This window comes from Anolis sagrei, chromosome 2 (assembly GCF_037176765.1).
Source record: "Anolis sagrei isolate rAnoSag1 chromosome 2, rAnoSag1.mat, whole genome shotgun sequence".
Taxonomy (NCBI): Eukaryota; Metazoa; Chordata; class Lepidosauria; order Squamata; family Dactyloidae; genus Anolis; species Anolis sagrei.
Window position 1 is genome coordinate 266,690,728 of NC_090022.1, and position 14,612 is coordinate 266,705,339.

General features: G+C 39.0%; 1 long non-coding RNA gene across 2 annotated transcripts; it reads right to left on the reverse strand.

Moving 5' to 3' along the window:
- Positions 1 to 5,215: 5,215 nt before the first annotated feature.
- Positions 5,216 to 13,424, reverse strand: LOC137096148 (uncharacterized). Of its 2 annotated transcripts, XR_010909347.1 has the most exons (4): positions 13,107 to 13,424; positions 12,022 to 12,249; positions 10,407 to 10,808; positions 5,216 to 5,611 (listed from the first exon to the last, which is right to left on the reverse strand). It is a non-coding gene; the product is annotated as an uncharacterized lncRNA (long non-coding RNA). The 2 variants fall into 2 exon arrangements; XR_010909346.1 differs by lacking the exon at positions 13,107 to 13,424 and having other exon boundaries at positions 12,022 to 12,291.
- Between the last annotated feature and the right edge of the window lie 1,188 nt (positions 13,425 to 14,612).

Below are 14,612 nucleotides of genomic sequence, written 5' to 3' on the forward strand. Positions count from 1 at the left end.
AAATGATGCAATTGGCATATGTATATATATCTAATCTATATATCTCTATCTATCATCTATCTATCATCTATCTATCTATCATCTATCTATCTATCTATCTATCTATCTATCTATCTATCTATCTATATGTAGACTGTCCAGGGTAGGGGAAAGAACCTTTACCTCTTTGAAGCAAGTGTAAATGTTGCAGTTTGTAAGCTTGATTAGTATTGTGTAGCCTTGGATGGTGTGGTTTTAATAGTGATTATAATGTTTATTTGTTTTAATGTGCTTTTTAACTCTGATTTTTAAAATTTAAAAATTTAAAATTTAGCTTAAATGTATTGAATTGTTTGGTCTCTAAAGGCATCAAATAGCTGCCATTTGTAAAGTTGCCTTGAGTCCCCTTTGGGACAGAGAAAGGCGAGAAATAAATAGAGTAAATATTAAATAAAAATAAATAAATTGCAAAGTCAATCAGTGTTTTTGCCTGGCGTTAACTGCTTTGCAAACGTTGATTTGTTATCACCAAATGTTTGATTTTATACTTATTTTATATACCTATATCCAGGTTAAAGTAAAAATGTCTCAGGTCAAAAGGGGTCATGGATGGAAACATTTAATAAGCCCTGATCTAGATCCACAAAACTTTAGAGAAATTAGGTTAATCTATATGTGGACAGTAATACAATGTCTTGAATGCTGTTGTTCGATCTAAATAGAGTAGATCAAATGAATCAATAGGATTTACCAAAAAAATTGAATCTCTGTTTGGTAACGGATTTGTTCTAGCTGCTATTAGTTAGTAAGATTTGAGACAATGCATCAAATAGGATCAACTAAAACTCTCTGAGCTTCAAGTTCCAACAAACCGTTTCCTCACACTCAATGCTCACTCAAAGTTGTAGGAAGAAGACACAGTAAGAACTCATTGTCTAACTTGGTAGTCTTAAAATAGTAATTCTAATAGTTCTTTGCATCTAAATAAGATTAGATTATGCCCAATGAAAAAGACCAAAAGTTGAATAAAACCATATTAAAGAACCAACTCCTCTGGTCCCTTTGGAATTATAAAAGCTAGTATTTATTCAAAGTGGAATTAGGGGTAATATTCATCTGGCCATCTAATTTTTTCATTACTGAGTATATGGTATTCCTCCTATTTTGTTACCCTGCAATAAGGAACAAAATGTCCACTTGACTATAGTGTGTGTGGACTGAGGCAGACAAAAAGTTTGTCTTCATATGGTAGCAAAATCAGAATAGGAAACTCAATGGATTTTAGAATTCAGTGACAAGCTGGGGCCTACAGTACAAATAGAGAAGCCACAGTGTGCTAAAGATTACTGATCTATAGCTCCCACCTTCTTTGTCAGCCATTCAGTATGGTGATGATAGGCACTGAAATCCAACAATACCTCAAAGGCAAATATTCCCCACACTTGACATTAAGTGATTTTTTACATGCTTCATTGAATGCATATAGTTCCCAGATTATCATAGTATAACTCAGCATGGAGAATTCCTGGAAATGACTCAGCTATATCAAGTTCCTGGAACTATGGCTGGTACTGGCTGCCTTACCTATTTTGTAAGGAGAACAGAATGAACAACTTTTGCATTCCTGTACTCAATAATCCTTTCCTATATGTTTTCTTCTGTTACATCCACTCTCTTCCTTCATTAATGTAACGACAGCCATTTTCTTTCTCAGTCCATGTGTTTTTCTATGAACAAGTGATTTGTGAATAAAATTACGTCTATATAGCTTACAAAGACAACTAACCTGCTTTACTTTCTTTGCAAGACCATGTGTGCACAGGACAGATTATGGTGCAGCTTTTGCCTTGTCAAGCTGATTTATTTATTTATTTATCATGTCAGGAGCAACCAGACAATTGTATTACATTTTTAACAAAACAAACAAACAAACAGACAGACAGACAGACAAAACACAAAGTTTACAAGCTTGGTAGTTGATTAAATGTCCTTCGACCAGTATCTGGCCACTTGGAGTGCCTCTGGTGTTGCTGCAAGAAGGTCCTCCATTGTGCATGTAGCAGGGCTCACGTTGCATTGCAGCAGATGGTTAAGCTGATTACTGTGCATGAGAGACCACAGTATAACATCTCACAACTTTGATAGGGAGATTATTAGTACTGTGTTCATGATCCCAAGAATCGTGCTAGATTGCTATATTATTTGCAACAGATTCCCATAAATAATCCGTGGTAAATTGGCTCATTCTTTATTAGCTAATTTGTTGGAGATTATATATATATATATATATATATATATATATATATATATAATTTTTGTGCATTCAAACTGCATATGCACGCCAACTATATGCACCTACATAGATTACTTCAAGCAATATATCATACATGGTAGTTTTGGATACCGGAAGGATGCATTTCAGCACCCTTACAACACTTAAGTAATTATATTGACTTACACAACAGAAATGTTTGAGTTCTAAAGCAGAATATTTTGCTGTGTCTTCAGGGGCTGATTCTTCAGCTGCTGTGATATGAATCAAATGCCAGGGGGGTTCTAGAACAGAGAGGGTGGAATATTACAAAGTGTAATATTTACTGTAGATGGGTGACGTCAAGTATTATGCTCCAGGCTGAGGTCATGTCATGTTAAAGTGTTACGTCCATATCTCTAAAAGTTTCCAATAACCTTGGATCAGGTAACAGACCAAGAAGGTCCCTCACTTGCTCCTTTCTTCATTGTAATTTTTTAAAACAACATAAACACAACAAAGGTGTGTGGTGAAGTATGTAATTAGTAGGGTGCTGATTATTATTATTATTATTATTATTATTATTATTATTAATGCCCCGCTTTATCTCCCCCAAAGGGGACTCAAAGAGACTTAACATAAAAGCATCAGCAAAACTATTTAAAATATACAAACATTAAAACAGGATTAAATATAAACAGTATTTTAAAATGTCAAGTTAAAAAATCATTAAAACAAATTCAAACTTAAAAACCCTAGAATCTCCTTAATTGATCTTAAGAAACTTCAAGTTTAAAAGCCTGTCTAAATAAAAAGGTTTTAGCCTGCCACCAGAAGGACAGCAAAGAGTGGGCCATTCTGGCTTCCCTGGGCAGGGAGTTCCAGAGTCGAGGTGCAGCCACCGAGAAGGCCCACTGATAATATTTAAAGAGGTGGCCTGGGATCTCAATACTTGAATGTGTGTGTGTGGGTGAGGGAGGGTCTCATATATGTATATGTATGTACATTCTCTCTCTCTCTCTCTACACACACACACACATATAGAGAGAGAGATTCTGGACATTTAAATAGATAGATATTCCTGAGCTTTAAGATCTCATATCCTGGGATGCCTTCTTTGCTAGCCTTTGTCCCATAGAAAGGGTAGGCAAAAGGACAATTTCCAACGTGAGAGTGGTTGGTTCACCACAGAATGGATAAAGACCACTCAGCACTAACCTTTCTCCATTTAGTCATCTAACTGAATACAAGATAGCATGAAAGATTTTGTGTGAGATGTATAGATAACACTACCTTTGGTGCCTCACCCAGCCGAAATCCTAATTCAGAGGATAATGGAGCATAAATACACCAGACTGGTGGCTGATCACATAGGTAACTTGATCACTCCCACCATAATAGAATAGGTCACTTGTTTGTACTGGCATCTGGAGAAGGCAATATTGACTTTATTTTTGGATTTGGTGCTTGTATACCCACATTCCCTGGTTGACATTTCACCTGATTCTCTACTCTTATTATTCAGAAGACTGAGATTCTTCACATTTTTTTTCTGAATTTGAGCATGTGATATATATCTGGATGTTTGGTTTCCATTTACTGAAGTTAACATATTTGGAGTTTTAAAAATCTATTTTGTGTGATTTTTTTTCACCATTGTTTACTTTAATTTTTTATGGTTTTTGGAAAATAAAGATTTGGGTTTTTTTTGGCTGATTTTAGTAGTGTCCATCAGTGTTAAGATTTTGCACATTTCAATCTAGTTGTGTTCTGAAGAAATGACTTTGCCTTGAAATACAGTGATGTTTAATTTCCATTAATTGCTTCCAAAAGGACCTTTGGAGCTGTCCATCAGTCTTCCCACTTCACTTTCTTTTGCTTCATTAGAATAAGAAAACAAAATGGTTATTCAAAACAGAAAGCATTGTTAGATATTCTGATCCTCATGTTCTCAATTCTGAGCACTCCCATATTGTATATCTAGTCTAATTTCGACTTTAATTTTTTCTCCAAACCTCTCTTTTCAGGGGATTAACCCAATTTCCCATCTGGACAACTAGGATTCATGAAGATTTATTTCAAAATTATTAGAAATGGAGTTAGATAGTCTGCTTGTTCTTGACTTTGCCATTTGATTTTCTAGTTCCTTAATAATTGGGGTTAATTCCTGATTCCTGCCATATGGATGTCAGCTTGTTGGCCTTACAATATTTTGGATTATATAATGTGCCTATGAGTTTCTACTACATGATTGGAACATTCAACGTCCCAAAGACACTAGAGGCAAGAAGAAAAAAATGCATGTGGGGTTTTCAGGAGCAACAATTTTAAATTCCTCATGCAGATCTGACAGAAGGCACCATGTACTACATATATTTGGGGAAGCCCAACAGATTGGTGGCTGGTCACATAGGTCACTTGATCATTCCCACCATGATTGAATAGATCACTTGTTTTATCAGCATCTGGAAAAAGCAGTATCGCCTTCATTTTGGGATTTGGTGCTTGTATGCCCACATTCACAGGTTGGTATTTCACCTCCCACTTCACTTTTTAAAAGTGTAGGTAATCAGAACAAAGAGAAAACCAAGCCTGTTTGATTAAGTAAATATGTGAGTATGTGCACAATTAAACACCCCACATCCACTGTGGCTGAGTGACCTGATATAAACCAATACTGTGAACACATATACACAGTAGAAACATCTCCTTGCACAATGTGCTTACATAATGGGGAACCTGGGTGGCTTTCCAAACAGAGTTCAGTTTGGATGAAAACAGGTGAAGGGTCAAATCGATGAAGGATGCAGTGGAACCTTGATGCAGCCCTTATGAGTATTCAGCCTGTGCAACAAGTAATATTTATTTCACATATTTGTATCCCATCCTTCTCATCCCCAGAGGGAGACTCAGGATGGCTTCACAACAGGCATTCATTCAATGCCAACAACAGTAATAAATAATAATAGCAATTATTATTTTGTATAAAAAGCATTGCATAAATTAGTATAAAACTGATAAAATAGAAGGTGTGCAGACGGCTAAATATCTTCTGGCCAAAAACGGGCAACAGCAACGGCATTGTCTGTAGCCTCCAACAATTCCTCCTCTGTACATGAGGAAGGGCACAATGGACAAATATATGGATGCGGAGTTGTCTGTTCTGCTCCACAGTCATACAAGGTATGGGATTATTTTAGGTAGTGCCATTTTGCCAGGTTGTCTTTTGATCTGCCCACTCCGCTTCTGAGTCTATTCAGGGACTTCCAGGTTGCCCATTCTTGGCTTGTCCCTGGAGGAAGACCCTCGTGGGTGGCCATCCAGTTGGGATTTCCTGATTTAGCTGCCCAGAGGGATACCCTTGCTGTTGCTGGAGGGACGCTGAGAGGAATGGTAAAACAATTCATTAAGGCATTAAATTACTAAAACATTTCTTTACAATCATGCAGGTTTAAAATCATAGTCTGGGTCGATCCATTGTCATTCACACAAATTGGGTCTCATTCTTGATTGCTGTCTCTACTATTCGAACGCTTGGTCCCATAACAAGGTTTTGAGTTTCTTTCTAAAGAACAGGAGGGAGGGGGCCAATCTGATGTCACTGGGAAAAGAGTTCCACAGGCAAGGGTCTACCACTGAGAAGGCCCTGTCTCTTGTCCCCACCAGTCACGTTTGTGAGGATGGCAGGGCTGAGAGCAGCCCCCCCCCCATCTAAAACTTTGCAATGGATCATAGCAGGAGATACATTTGGACAAGTAAACTGGGCCGGAACCGTTCAGGGCTTTATAGGCTAAATACCTACCAAATATTAGGTAGGGAAAAATGTTTGCTCTCAGTGGCATTATGGCCCTGAAGCTGTCTGATGACTCCCAACTCCCACACCCAATTCCTACCAATTTGGAGACAGTTTTTCACTTGAAACTTGGCAGAAAATGCCACACAGTTTCATTCTTTATTTGTTCTTTATTTACTGTTATAATTTTAGAGTTTTAAACTAAATTAGTCCATAGCACTCTTCAACTACATTTGGATTCAGAATACTAACCTTCCTTGTAGCTACTCAGAAGTGTACAGGATAATCACCTGCCTGTATGTTTAGTTATAAGTAAGCATGACAAGCATCAGGTGGAATGGCTCTAGAATCTTCTCCCCAGGACTTTACTTCCTGTACTTGGGGGGGGGGGGGGGGGGGGTTCTTATATCCAATCAATGGTTGACTGAAGATGAGACATTTTTCTTACTGGGTTGGATGGGGAAGCCCATGGACCATATCCAGCCTGCAAGAGATCCCCCATGACTCCTTTGTGAAATGATTTTCTATGAGACATTCCCCCTCTTCCATTTTTAACTGGGACTTAAAGACCTGGATATATTTTTAATTATCTTTTTTATGTTTTACCTCTAACTCTTGCTGACAGATTTATTTTAATAGGTACTGTAATGGTATTAAAAGCTGCTCTTTTAATGAATTATGGCTGCCACCCTATCTGTAACATGCCCAGATATAAGTTGTGGACAATGGATAGCAGTCAAACAAAGCAATGATGCAAGAATTGCAGTGGAATGGTTGTGTGAAGAAAAGCTAGGCATGGCAATGATAAATCTATCTGGATAATGGCAGTAATCTGGGACCCATTTGGACTGCACAGTTATCACACTACTTCAGGCGCTATGGCATAATGCCATAAAATACTGGGATTTGAAGGTTTACAAAGGAGTGTTCAGAATTATAGGCCAGAGAACACTTGTGCTTCACCAAACTACAAATCTCTGGATTCTATAGGAGCGACTTGAGAAACTACATGTCGCTTCTGGTGTGAGTGAATTGGCCGTCTGCAAGGCCGTTGCCCTGGGGATGTCTGGATGTTTTTGATGTTTTTACGATTCTTGTGCTAGGTTTCTCTCATGTCCCTGCATGGGGAGCTGGAGCTGACAGAGGGAGCTTAACCCACTCTTCCCAGATTCAAACCGCTGACCTGTCAGTCAGCTGTCCTGCCGGCACAAGGGTTTAACCCATTGCTCCACTGAGGGCTCCATTCCAGATGATACAGACATGATAGTTAAAGTGGAATCATAGTGCTACAGTTTTTGTAGTGCTAAGGTATACTTGGTGTCAGTGATCCATGTCTTGGTCATGTCCCACCTGGTTACTGTACAACAATGAATATGGGGCAGAGAGTATAGTGGCCAGAGGACCAACTAGAACTGGCTATGATTATTGTATTCCTCCAGTGTTACACTCCTTTCATTCGCTCATTGGGGTGGGGTGGGGGGAGGAATTGATTCAAAATATAGTTTTAACTATAAAAGTCATCTTAGGTCAGGGAATGCAGTATCAAAAGTATCTTTCTATTTGTTCCTCAGTTCATCATCTCAGGCCTTGTGCCAAATGCCCCCACGTACTGATACTGGCATATATTCCAATATTAACATGTGGCTTTAAAATAAATTCAGACAAAAGCACACATCCTAGCTCACATCAATCTCCCTCCTGTCCTCAGCACACACACAATGTTATATAATCCCACACTGCAAATAATAATTACAAGTCATATGAAAAATGAGTCAGTCCTAAATTGTAAAACAAAGACTTTCTCTCTTTCGCACACCATGTGGCAGTCTTATTTATTTAGACTCTCCAAACACTCACCCTGTGTCTCCTTCCACCTTCTTTTATCTTGCCGACTGAAGTACAAAAAGTAAGATAAACAGATTTAACATGTGAACTTGCAGTCTTATGCACGTTAGCTTATAAACTTTGGCAAGGCTTTGCAATGGACATTCATATATCGTTGAGGGGGGGGGGGAGGGGGGAAGAGAGACTGACATGCTAACAATTTTAATCACGCTATGGAAGAACAGATCCAGGTCTCATTTGCAGTTTGAAACTGTCATATGATCGTTGTAGACTCAAATAATGGAGTTTAATGTGCAGTGGTGGCTCATATCTTTCATATGAATTTTCAAGGTGATGGAACTTTGGGGGAAAAGGATTGATCACCTGGGAACCCTCATTTGGATTGCCATCTTTTGGGAGTGCTTTGATTGTATTTTCCTGTATGTGATTGGCCTGGACTGGATGGCCCTTGGGGTCTCTTCCAGTTCTATGATTCTTTGACTGTTATTATTGTTGTTATTATTATTATTATTATTATTACAATATTAAATCTTTATTTATTTATTTATTTAATTCGCTTGTACTCCACCCTTCTCACTCCTGAGGGGGGACTCAGGGCAGCCTGACAGCAAGCACCATTCGGTGCCATCACAATGATAAAAAAATTCAACAAATTCATTAAAACAACATTAAATAAAGTTGTTAAAAACATGTCAGTTAAAACCAAAGTCCGGGTCAGTTCATTGTCACTTCAAATTGCTTATGTCTTCTTCTCACTTGCCGCTATTCAATGATCAAACGCTTGGTCCCACAACCAAGTCTTGAGTTTCCTTCTAAAGGACAGGAGGGAGGTGGCCAATCTGAGGTCTCTGGGGAGGGAATTACACAGGTGGGAATCACTGCTGAGAAGGCCCTGTCCCTCGTCCCCACCCATCGTGTTTGCAACGCCGGTCGGATCAAGAGCAGAGCCTCTCCAGATAATCTAAAAAAGGGCAGATTCTCATGAGAATGTTTCTGTCAGGCCTTGGGAGAAAGGTTTACTCCCTCTGTCTGTGAGCTCTCCAGATTCTAGTTTGGAAAACAGTCTGGCACCTGCTAAAGTTAATGAGGAGTCAGATAAGTATAGTCGGCAGCTGGAGATTAGCCAGAATCGACAAGAGGCCCAATGTTTACCTAGATCCTAAAGAATTCGTCAATTAAAGTCAAAGACTGGGGGAAAACGAAATCAGTTTTTGAGATTTAAGGTTTGCCTGTAGAAAATCTTGTCAGATCAGGCATCATTTGGAAACCAGGTTCTTGTGCCATGGAAGTCTTGTTCAAGGGATCTTGTTTCTGTGGATTTTTTTTTTTTTAGCCTTTTGAATTGTCTTTGCATCCTGTGTGATTCCTGTCTGGATTAATGTGGTCTTGGATTGCCTGTTTTTCTTGTGTGGACATTGCTTTGGGTTACTACTGTTTGTGGACTAATACTTTTTGGAACCTTCTGATTTGCTTACAAGCATTTATTTCTTCTGGCTATTTACTAAGCTTTAATAAAAGAAGTTTTGATTCTTCACTCTTTGTGTGGTGTGTCTTAAGTCAGGGGGCTTCTTCTGGACCTGGAGTGCAACAAAGCAACACTCAAAAAAGAGGAATTCCAGAGAGGAAACAATCAGGGGCAGCTTACACCTCCCAACAAAGAATTCCCCCAGGCAGGAAGCAGTCAGGCTTTGAAGCTGCAAGGCAATTAAATGCTAATCAAGGTGATCAATTGCAATATTCACACTTGCCTCAAACAGACAGAATTCTTTCTCCCACACTGGACATTCCACAGATGTGTGTTTTAATGTTTGATTTTATATTGCTGTCTCGTTTATTATATTGGTTTTATATTTTATGTATTTTGTTTCCTGGTTTTGTTTGTACTTTTCGGTTATATTGTGTTTACTGTACTGATGGGCGTGGCCACACAGAGTCCCCCTGGAGGAGATGGAGCGGGGTATAAATAAATTATTATTATTATTATTATTATTATTATTATTATTATATAAACCCCACTTGCCTAATTTCCAACAGACTTCACAACCTCTGAGGATGCCTGCAATTCATGTGGCAAAACATCAGGAGAGAAAGCTTCTGGAATATGGCCATACAGCCTGGAAAACTCATAGCAACCTACATATATATATACTTTATGTATATTTAAATGTACATTGGTGACATGGAAGTCACCAGCCACCACTCTTCCTATGGTTAACATATGGCTTGAAAAGCATTAACAGTGTGGGACAGATCCTGTAGGCACATTCTCCAGACGTGGCTCAAATTTCCAAAAATGGTTTCTGTCCACAATATCTCCTGAATAAAGTCTGGGGCTTCGCAGGCTGTGTTTTGTCCATCATTGCCTTATGCCAGTGTTAATTATAGAATCCAACTGGAGATGTCACCAAAGCAGTTAAGCTTATGAATGAGTTAAATGCCTCATGCTCAGGACCATTTGAAATTAAAGCTGGCAAATGGGTCACTCAGAGTTCAGAAAGAACAAGAGGAGGGAGAAAACCCTCTCCAGACTGGACTTACCCTGTAGCACTCATTACAGCTGAAGGGCATCAAGGACAGATGGTGTGGATTTTGTAATGTGTGGGTTTTTGTCCTGGTAATGCCTTTTGCACAGAAATGTTCTGTCTAAGAAACATTCATAACACACAAAAAGAGAGCCGCAGATAACCATATTTCATGCTTCAGAGTGTCATCTGATTAAACTGAGGGCAGTCAAGGCTTTGCGCCATGCACAGGATTGCCCCTTGCAGAGGCACAAAGCTGCTTCTCATGCGCTTTCCTTGGAACATGGCTCAGACACTGAGGCCGGAGGCAACAGACAGGCCTTATTACCCACTCTGTCACTGGCTCTCTTCCATATTCCCTTGCTTGCTTTGTCCAAGAATGGATGCGGACATTGTTCCTTTCAAGATGGCTTTTTTTCTAGAAAGAATAAAAATGTAGCAAAGTTACATTTGGATGACAACAGACAGAATCCCCAGTCAGAATTGGAGTTATAGTCCAAAAATAACATTGCAGACATCAGAGAGATCAAAATGTGTGACTTTTAAAAGATACAGTAGACTCTCAGTTAACTGGAACTTATTCAACTGGCAAAACCATCAAAGAAGTAATACTTCAGTTTTCTAAAAGCTGTTTTTATAATACAGTAAAATGTGTTACATTAAGTTTGCCATGGGGGTCTATGCTCTGGTTACATCCCGTATAGATTGCTGCAATGCACTCTCCATGGGGTTGCCTTTGAAGACTGTTCGGAAGCTTCAACTAGTCCAACGAGCAGCAGCCGGGTTGCTCACTGGAGTGGTGTTCGGGGAGCACACCCCCTGTTACGTCAGCTCCACTGGCTGCCAGTCTGCTATTAAGCACAATTCAAAGTGCTGGCTTTAGCCTATAAAGCTCTAAATTGTTCTGGCCCAGTCTACCTGTCCAAATATATTTCCCCCTACGAACCTTAGAGACTAAGATCATCTGGGGAGGCCCTGCTCTCAGTCCCACCTTCTTTGCAAGCATGGCTGGTGGGGACAGGAGTGGTGGCCCCTCGGTTGTGGAACCCCCTACTTATTGACATCAGATCAGCCCCCTCCCTCCTAGCTCTGGGGAACAGGCTTTTGAAAAATAGGGCAGTGCAGTAATTTTAACGTGGAATATGTGCAATTGATCATGGAATGGCCTTAGACTTTGATCCCTGGATAGTGTGTTTTAACTTTGAATGTATTTTAATCATGTTATTGTGTTAAATGATTTATTCTAAATCATTTAAAGTGAATTTTTGTCTGTTTTGAGGCACTGTGTAGGTGCAATTTGTAGGCTACCTTGAGTCCCCCTCGGAGTAGAGAAAAGGCGGGATATAAATAAAGTAAATAAATAAATATTTGTTTTAATTACTGTATTTTAATATTAATATCAAGTAAAAACTGAATTTGTGGTATGTCATAGTATGAGGTACAATATTAGCTAAAGCTATTTTTAATAGTAACTCTCAAGCAACCAGAAACTACATTTATCTGGTATCTACCAATCCCCATTGACTAAATGTATACTGCATATGGGTTAGAAAGAAGTTAGAAAACATTGAAAACACAATGGGGGAGAGGAGCAAAATTGACAGTCAGGTCTATTGCCAACAATGTTTCACCTTTTTCTTCTTTTTCTGAAATCTCCAGCAATGCCTGAATTACAGACTCTAGTTTTTATTTCTTCCATGTCATCACTTTTCCTCCAGCTCTGTTATTTACTGGTTCGGATCCTTTGGGCTGTGCTTCCTTTCATTCTGCCAACTTTCGGTGTGTGGCACAGTCCTTATCATGAGACACCATACAGGGTGAAAGGATTTCTCTTTCTCATCTGGTGGGAGGTGAGAAGACTAAAAAAGAAGTGGAAAGTAAATTACATGATTTTGGGCCAATTTTGGGAGCCAGTTCCAGGTGCATTTCCTGTGGAGATGACAAAGAGGTGCCCAGTCGTCTTATACCCAGCATTACAGACACCCCGTAATTTCTATTTATTCTCACTAACAAAAGAAGAAGGAACTGGAAACATCCTATCTTTAAATATCTGTCAATATCATAAGAACACCTGGGATTTGCACTTTAGAGAAGGAAATTTAAAAATTTCTGCAAGAAAGCACTATTGCCTTATCAAACTACGAATCCAAATTTAAAGTGAAATCACAGCACTATACTTGTACAGTGTGAAAGGGCCCTAGTGTCAAAATGGATAAAAGGGGCATTATTAATTAGTAATAGCAACAATATGTCTTTTGATCTCAAAATGCCTGTTTTGACACCGAGAAAGCTGACTATGGCCTCTTCCACATTGCCCCTTGTATCTCAGGATCTGATCCCATATTATCTTCTTATTCCAGATTATTTGGCTGTGGAGACTCATATAATCCAGTTTAAAGCAGATAATCTGGGACCAAATCCTGGGATATAGCGCAGTGCAGAAGGAGCCTGTGCCAGTTTTGTACAGCATACCCACAGGTATCTTTTTTGAGACTCTTATAATTTCAAACTACAGTCAGCCCTCCCTATCCACAGATTCTGCATTCATGTATTCAATCTATCATGGTGTCTGTGTGTGTGTGGATCTGTATGGGGTCTGCAAATCTTCATTTTTAAATTGTAAGTTGTATGTAATTTGTAAGTTTTGTATGTGCGCACAGATATTAAGAAACAGGGGGGGGGGGGGGGATGCAAAAACTTAAGAATCAAAACTCACCCAATACTTTTTCATCTGGATTCTGTAATGCCCGGAAGTCAGTTTCATTTTCAGCACAAGGAAGGTGAAGGCAAAAACACTGCAATTCATCTTTAAATTAAGAAGAGATAGGCTGCCTCTCACTATGAGGAAAGGAAAGCAGCAGGGTGGGATGAGCTGGGTGAGCTGGGAAACAGATTGAGAGAGCACAGAATTTGGGAAATGTAGTTTGGGAAGGGAGAGATTTGCCCCTCCTAGCAACAGCCAGAGTTCCAATAAATTGTTGAATCTGCAAAGAGGAAGACTGACTGGGACTTCAATACTAGTAAGTAGATCTGTGCTGGGAAGAAATCGCTAAATTAAAGTTCTGTTGGTTAAATACCTTCAATGAGATAATTTGTGGTTTTTTAAAACAGTTTTTGTCAAAACTTTAAAAAACTCCCCAAAAGTCTGTAGCTGTATGAATATTTCTGAAACTTGGCAGGAATGATCCCCTGTTATCTTGTGTCAGTGTGTAGAAAATTCAAGGAGATAACTCTCAAAGAAAACATTTTTTGTAAAATCAGTGGATCAGTGAAATGTTCTGAAACTCAATGGGCTAACAGTGGTAAATGTGTTCTAACATTCTAGCAATTTCATGCGAATAGCTCTAACAATGAGGGAGAAAGGAGCCCCTGAAGTTTCCCCATTGGCACAATTACTTAATGAAAAGTAATGAACAGTACTGTATTTTCTGGTGTACTAGATGCCTTTTTAACCCTGAAAAATCCTTGCTGAACTTGGGGGTCATCTAGTACGCTGGATATAAAAAAATAACTTTTGTTGAGAGGTGATTAGATGTCCTTAGAGCTCCAAAATTAGAACAGCACAACAACAGAGAGGAAACAAACAAGGACATCTAATCACCTCTCAACAAAAGTTTGCTCCAGGCACTGTCAGGCCATTATATGCTAATCAAGGTGGTCAGTTGAAACATTCACACCTAGTTCCAACAGACAAGAGTACTTTGCCCCACCCTGGTCATTCCACAGATATATAAACCCTTTTTCCTAGTTCCAACAGACCTCATTACCTCTGAAGATGCTTGCCAGAGATGCAGGCGAAACGACAGGAGAGAATGCCTGTAGACCATGGCCATATAGCCTGAAAAAACCTACAACAATCTAGTGATTCTGGCCATGAAAGCCTTTGACAATAAAACGTATTTCTGTGTCAACTCAGGAGAAGAGGTAGGTTCATGATAGCTTTTGATTCAGGTTCAGTTCAACTATCTACCTTTTTCTCCCCTGAGATTTTAACTTGGTTTAGTTTATAATATTTTTTAAAAGATATTGTTTGCTTGTTTATCTTCATCAGATGGCAGACGGCAAGGATGTCAGTTTGCTCGAAAGGCAAGTGGCCCCCTTAAACATTAGACAATATGTTAAAAATGTTAATGAACTTTTAGTAGCTTCAAAATGTAATAGTATTTCCAATATTATTACTGTATTCAACAAGAATTTACATTGTATTATTATTATTTTTTAA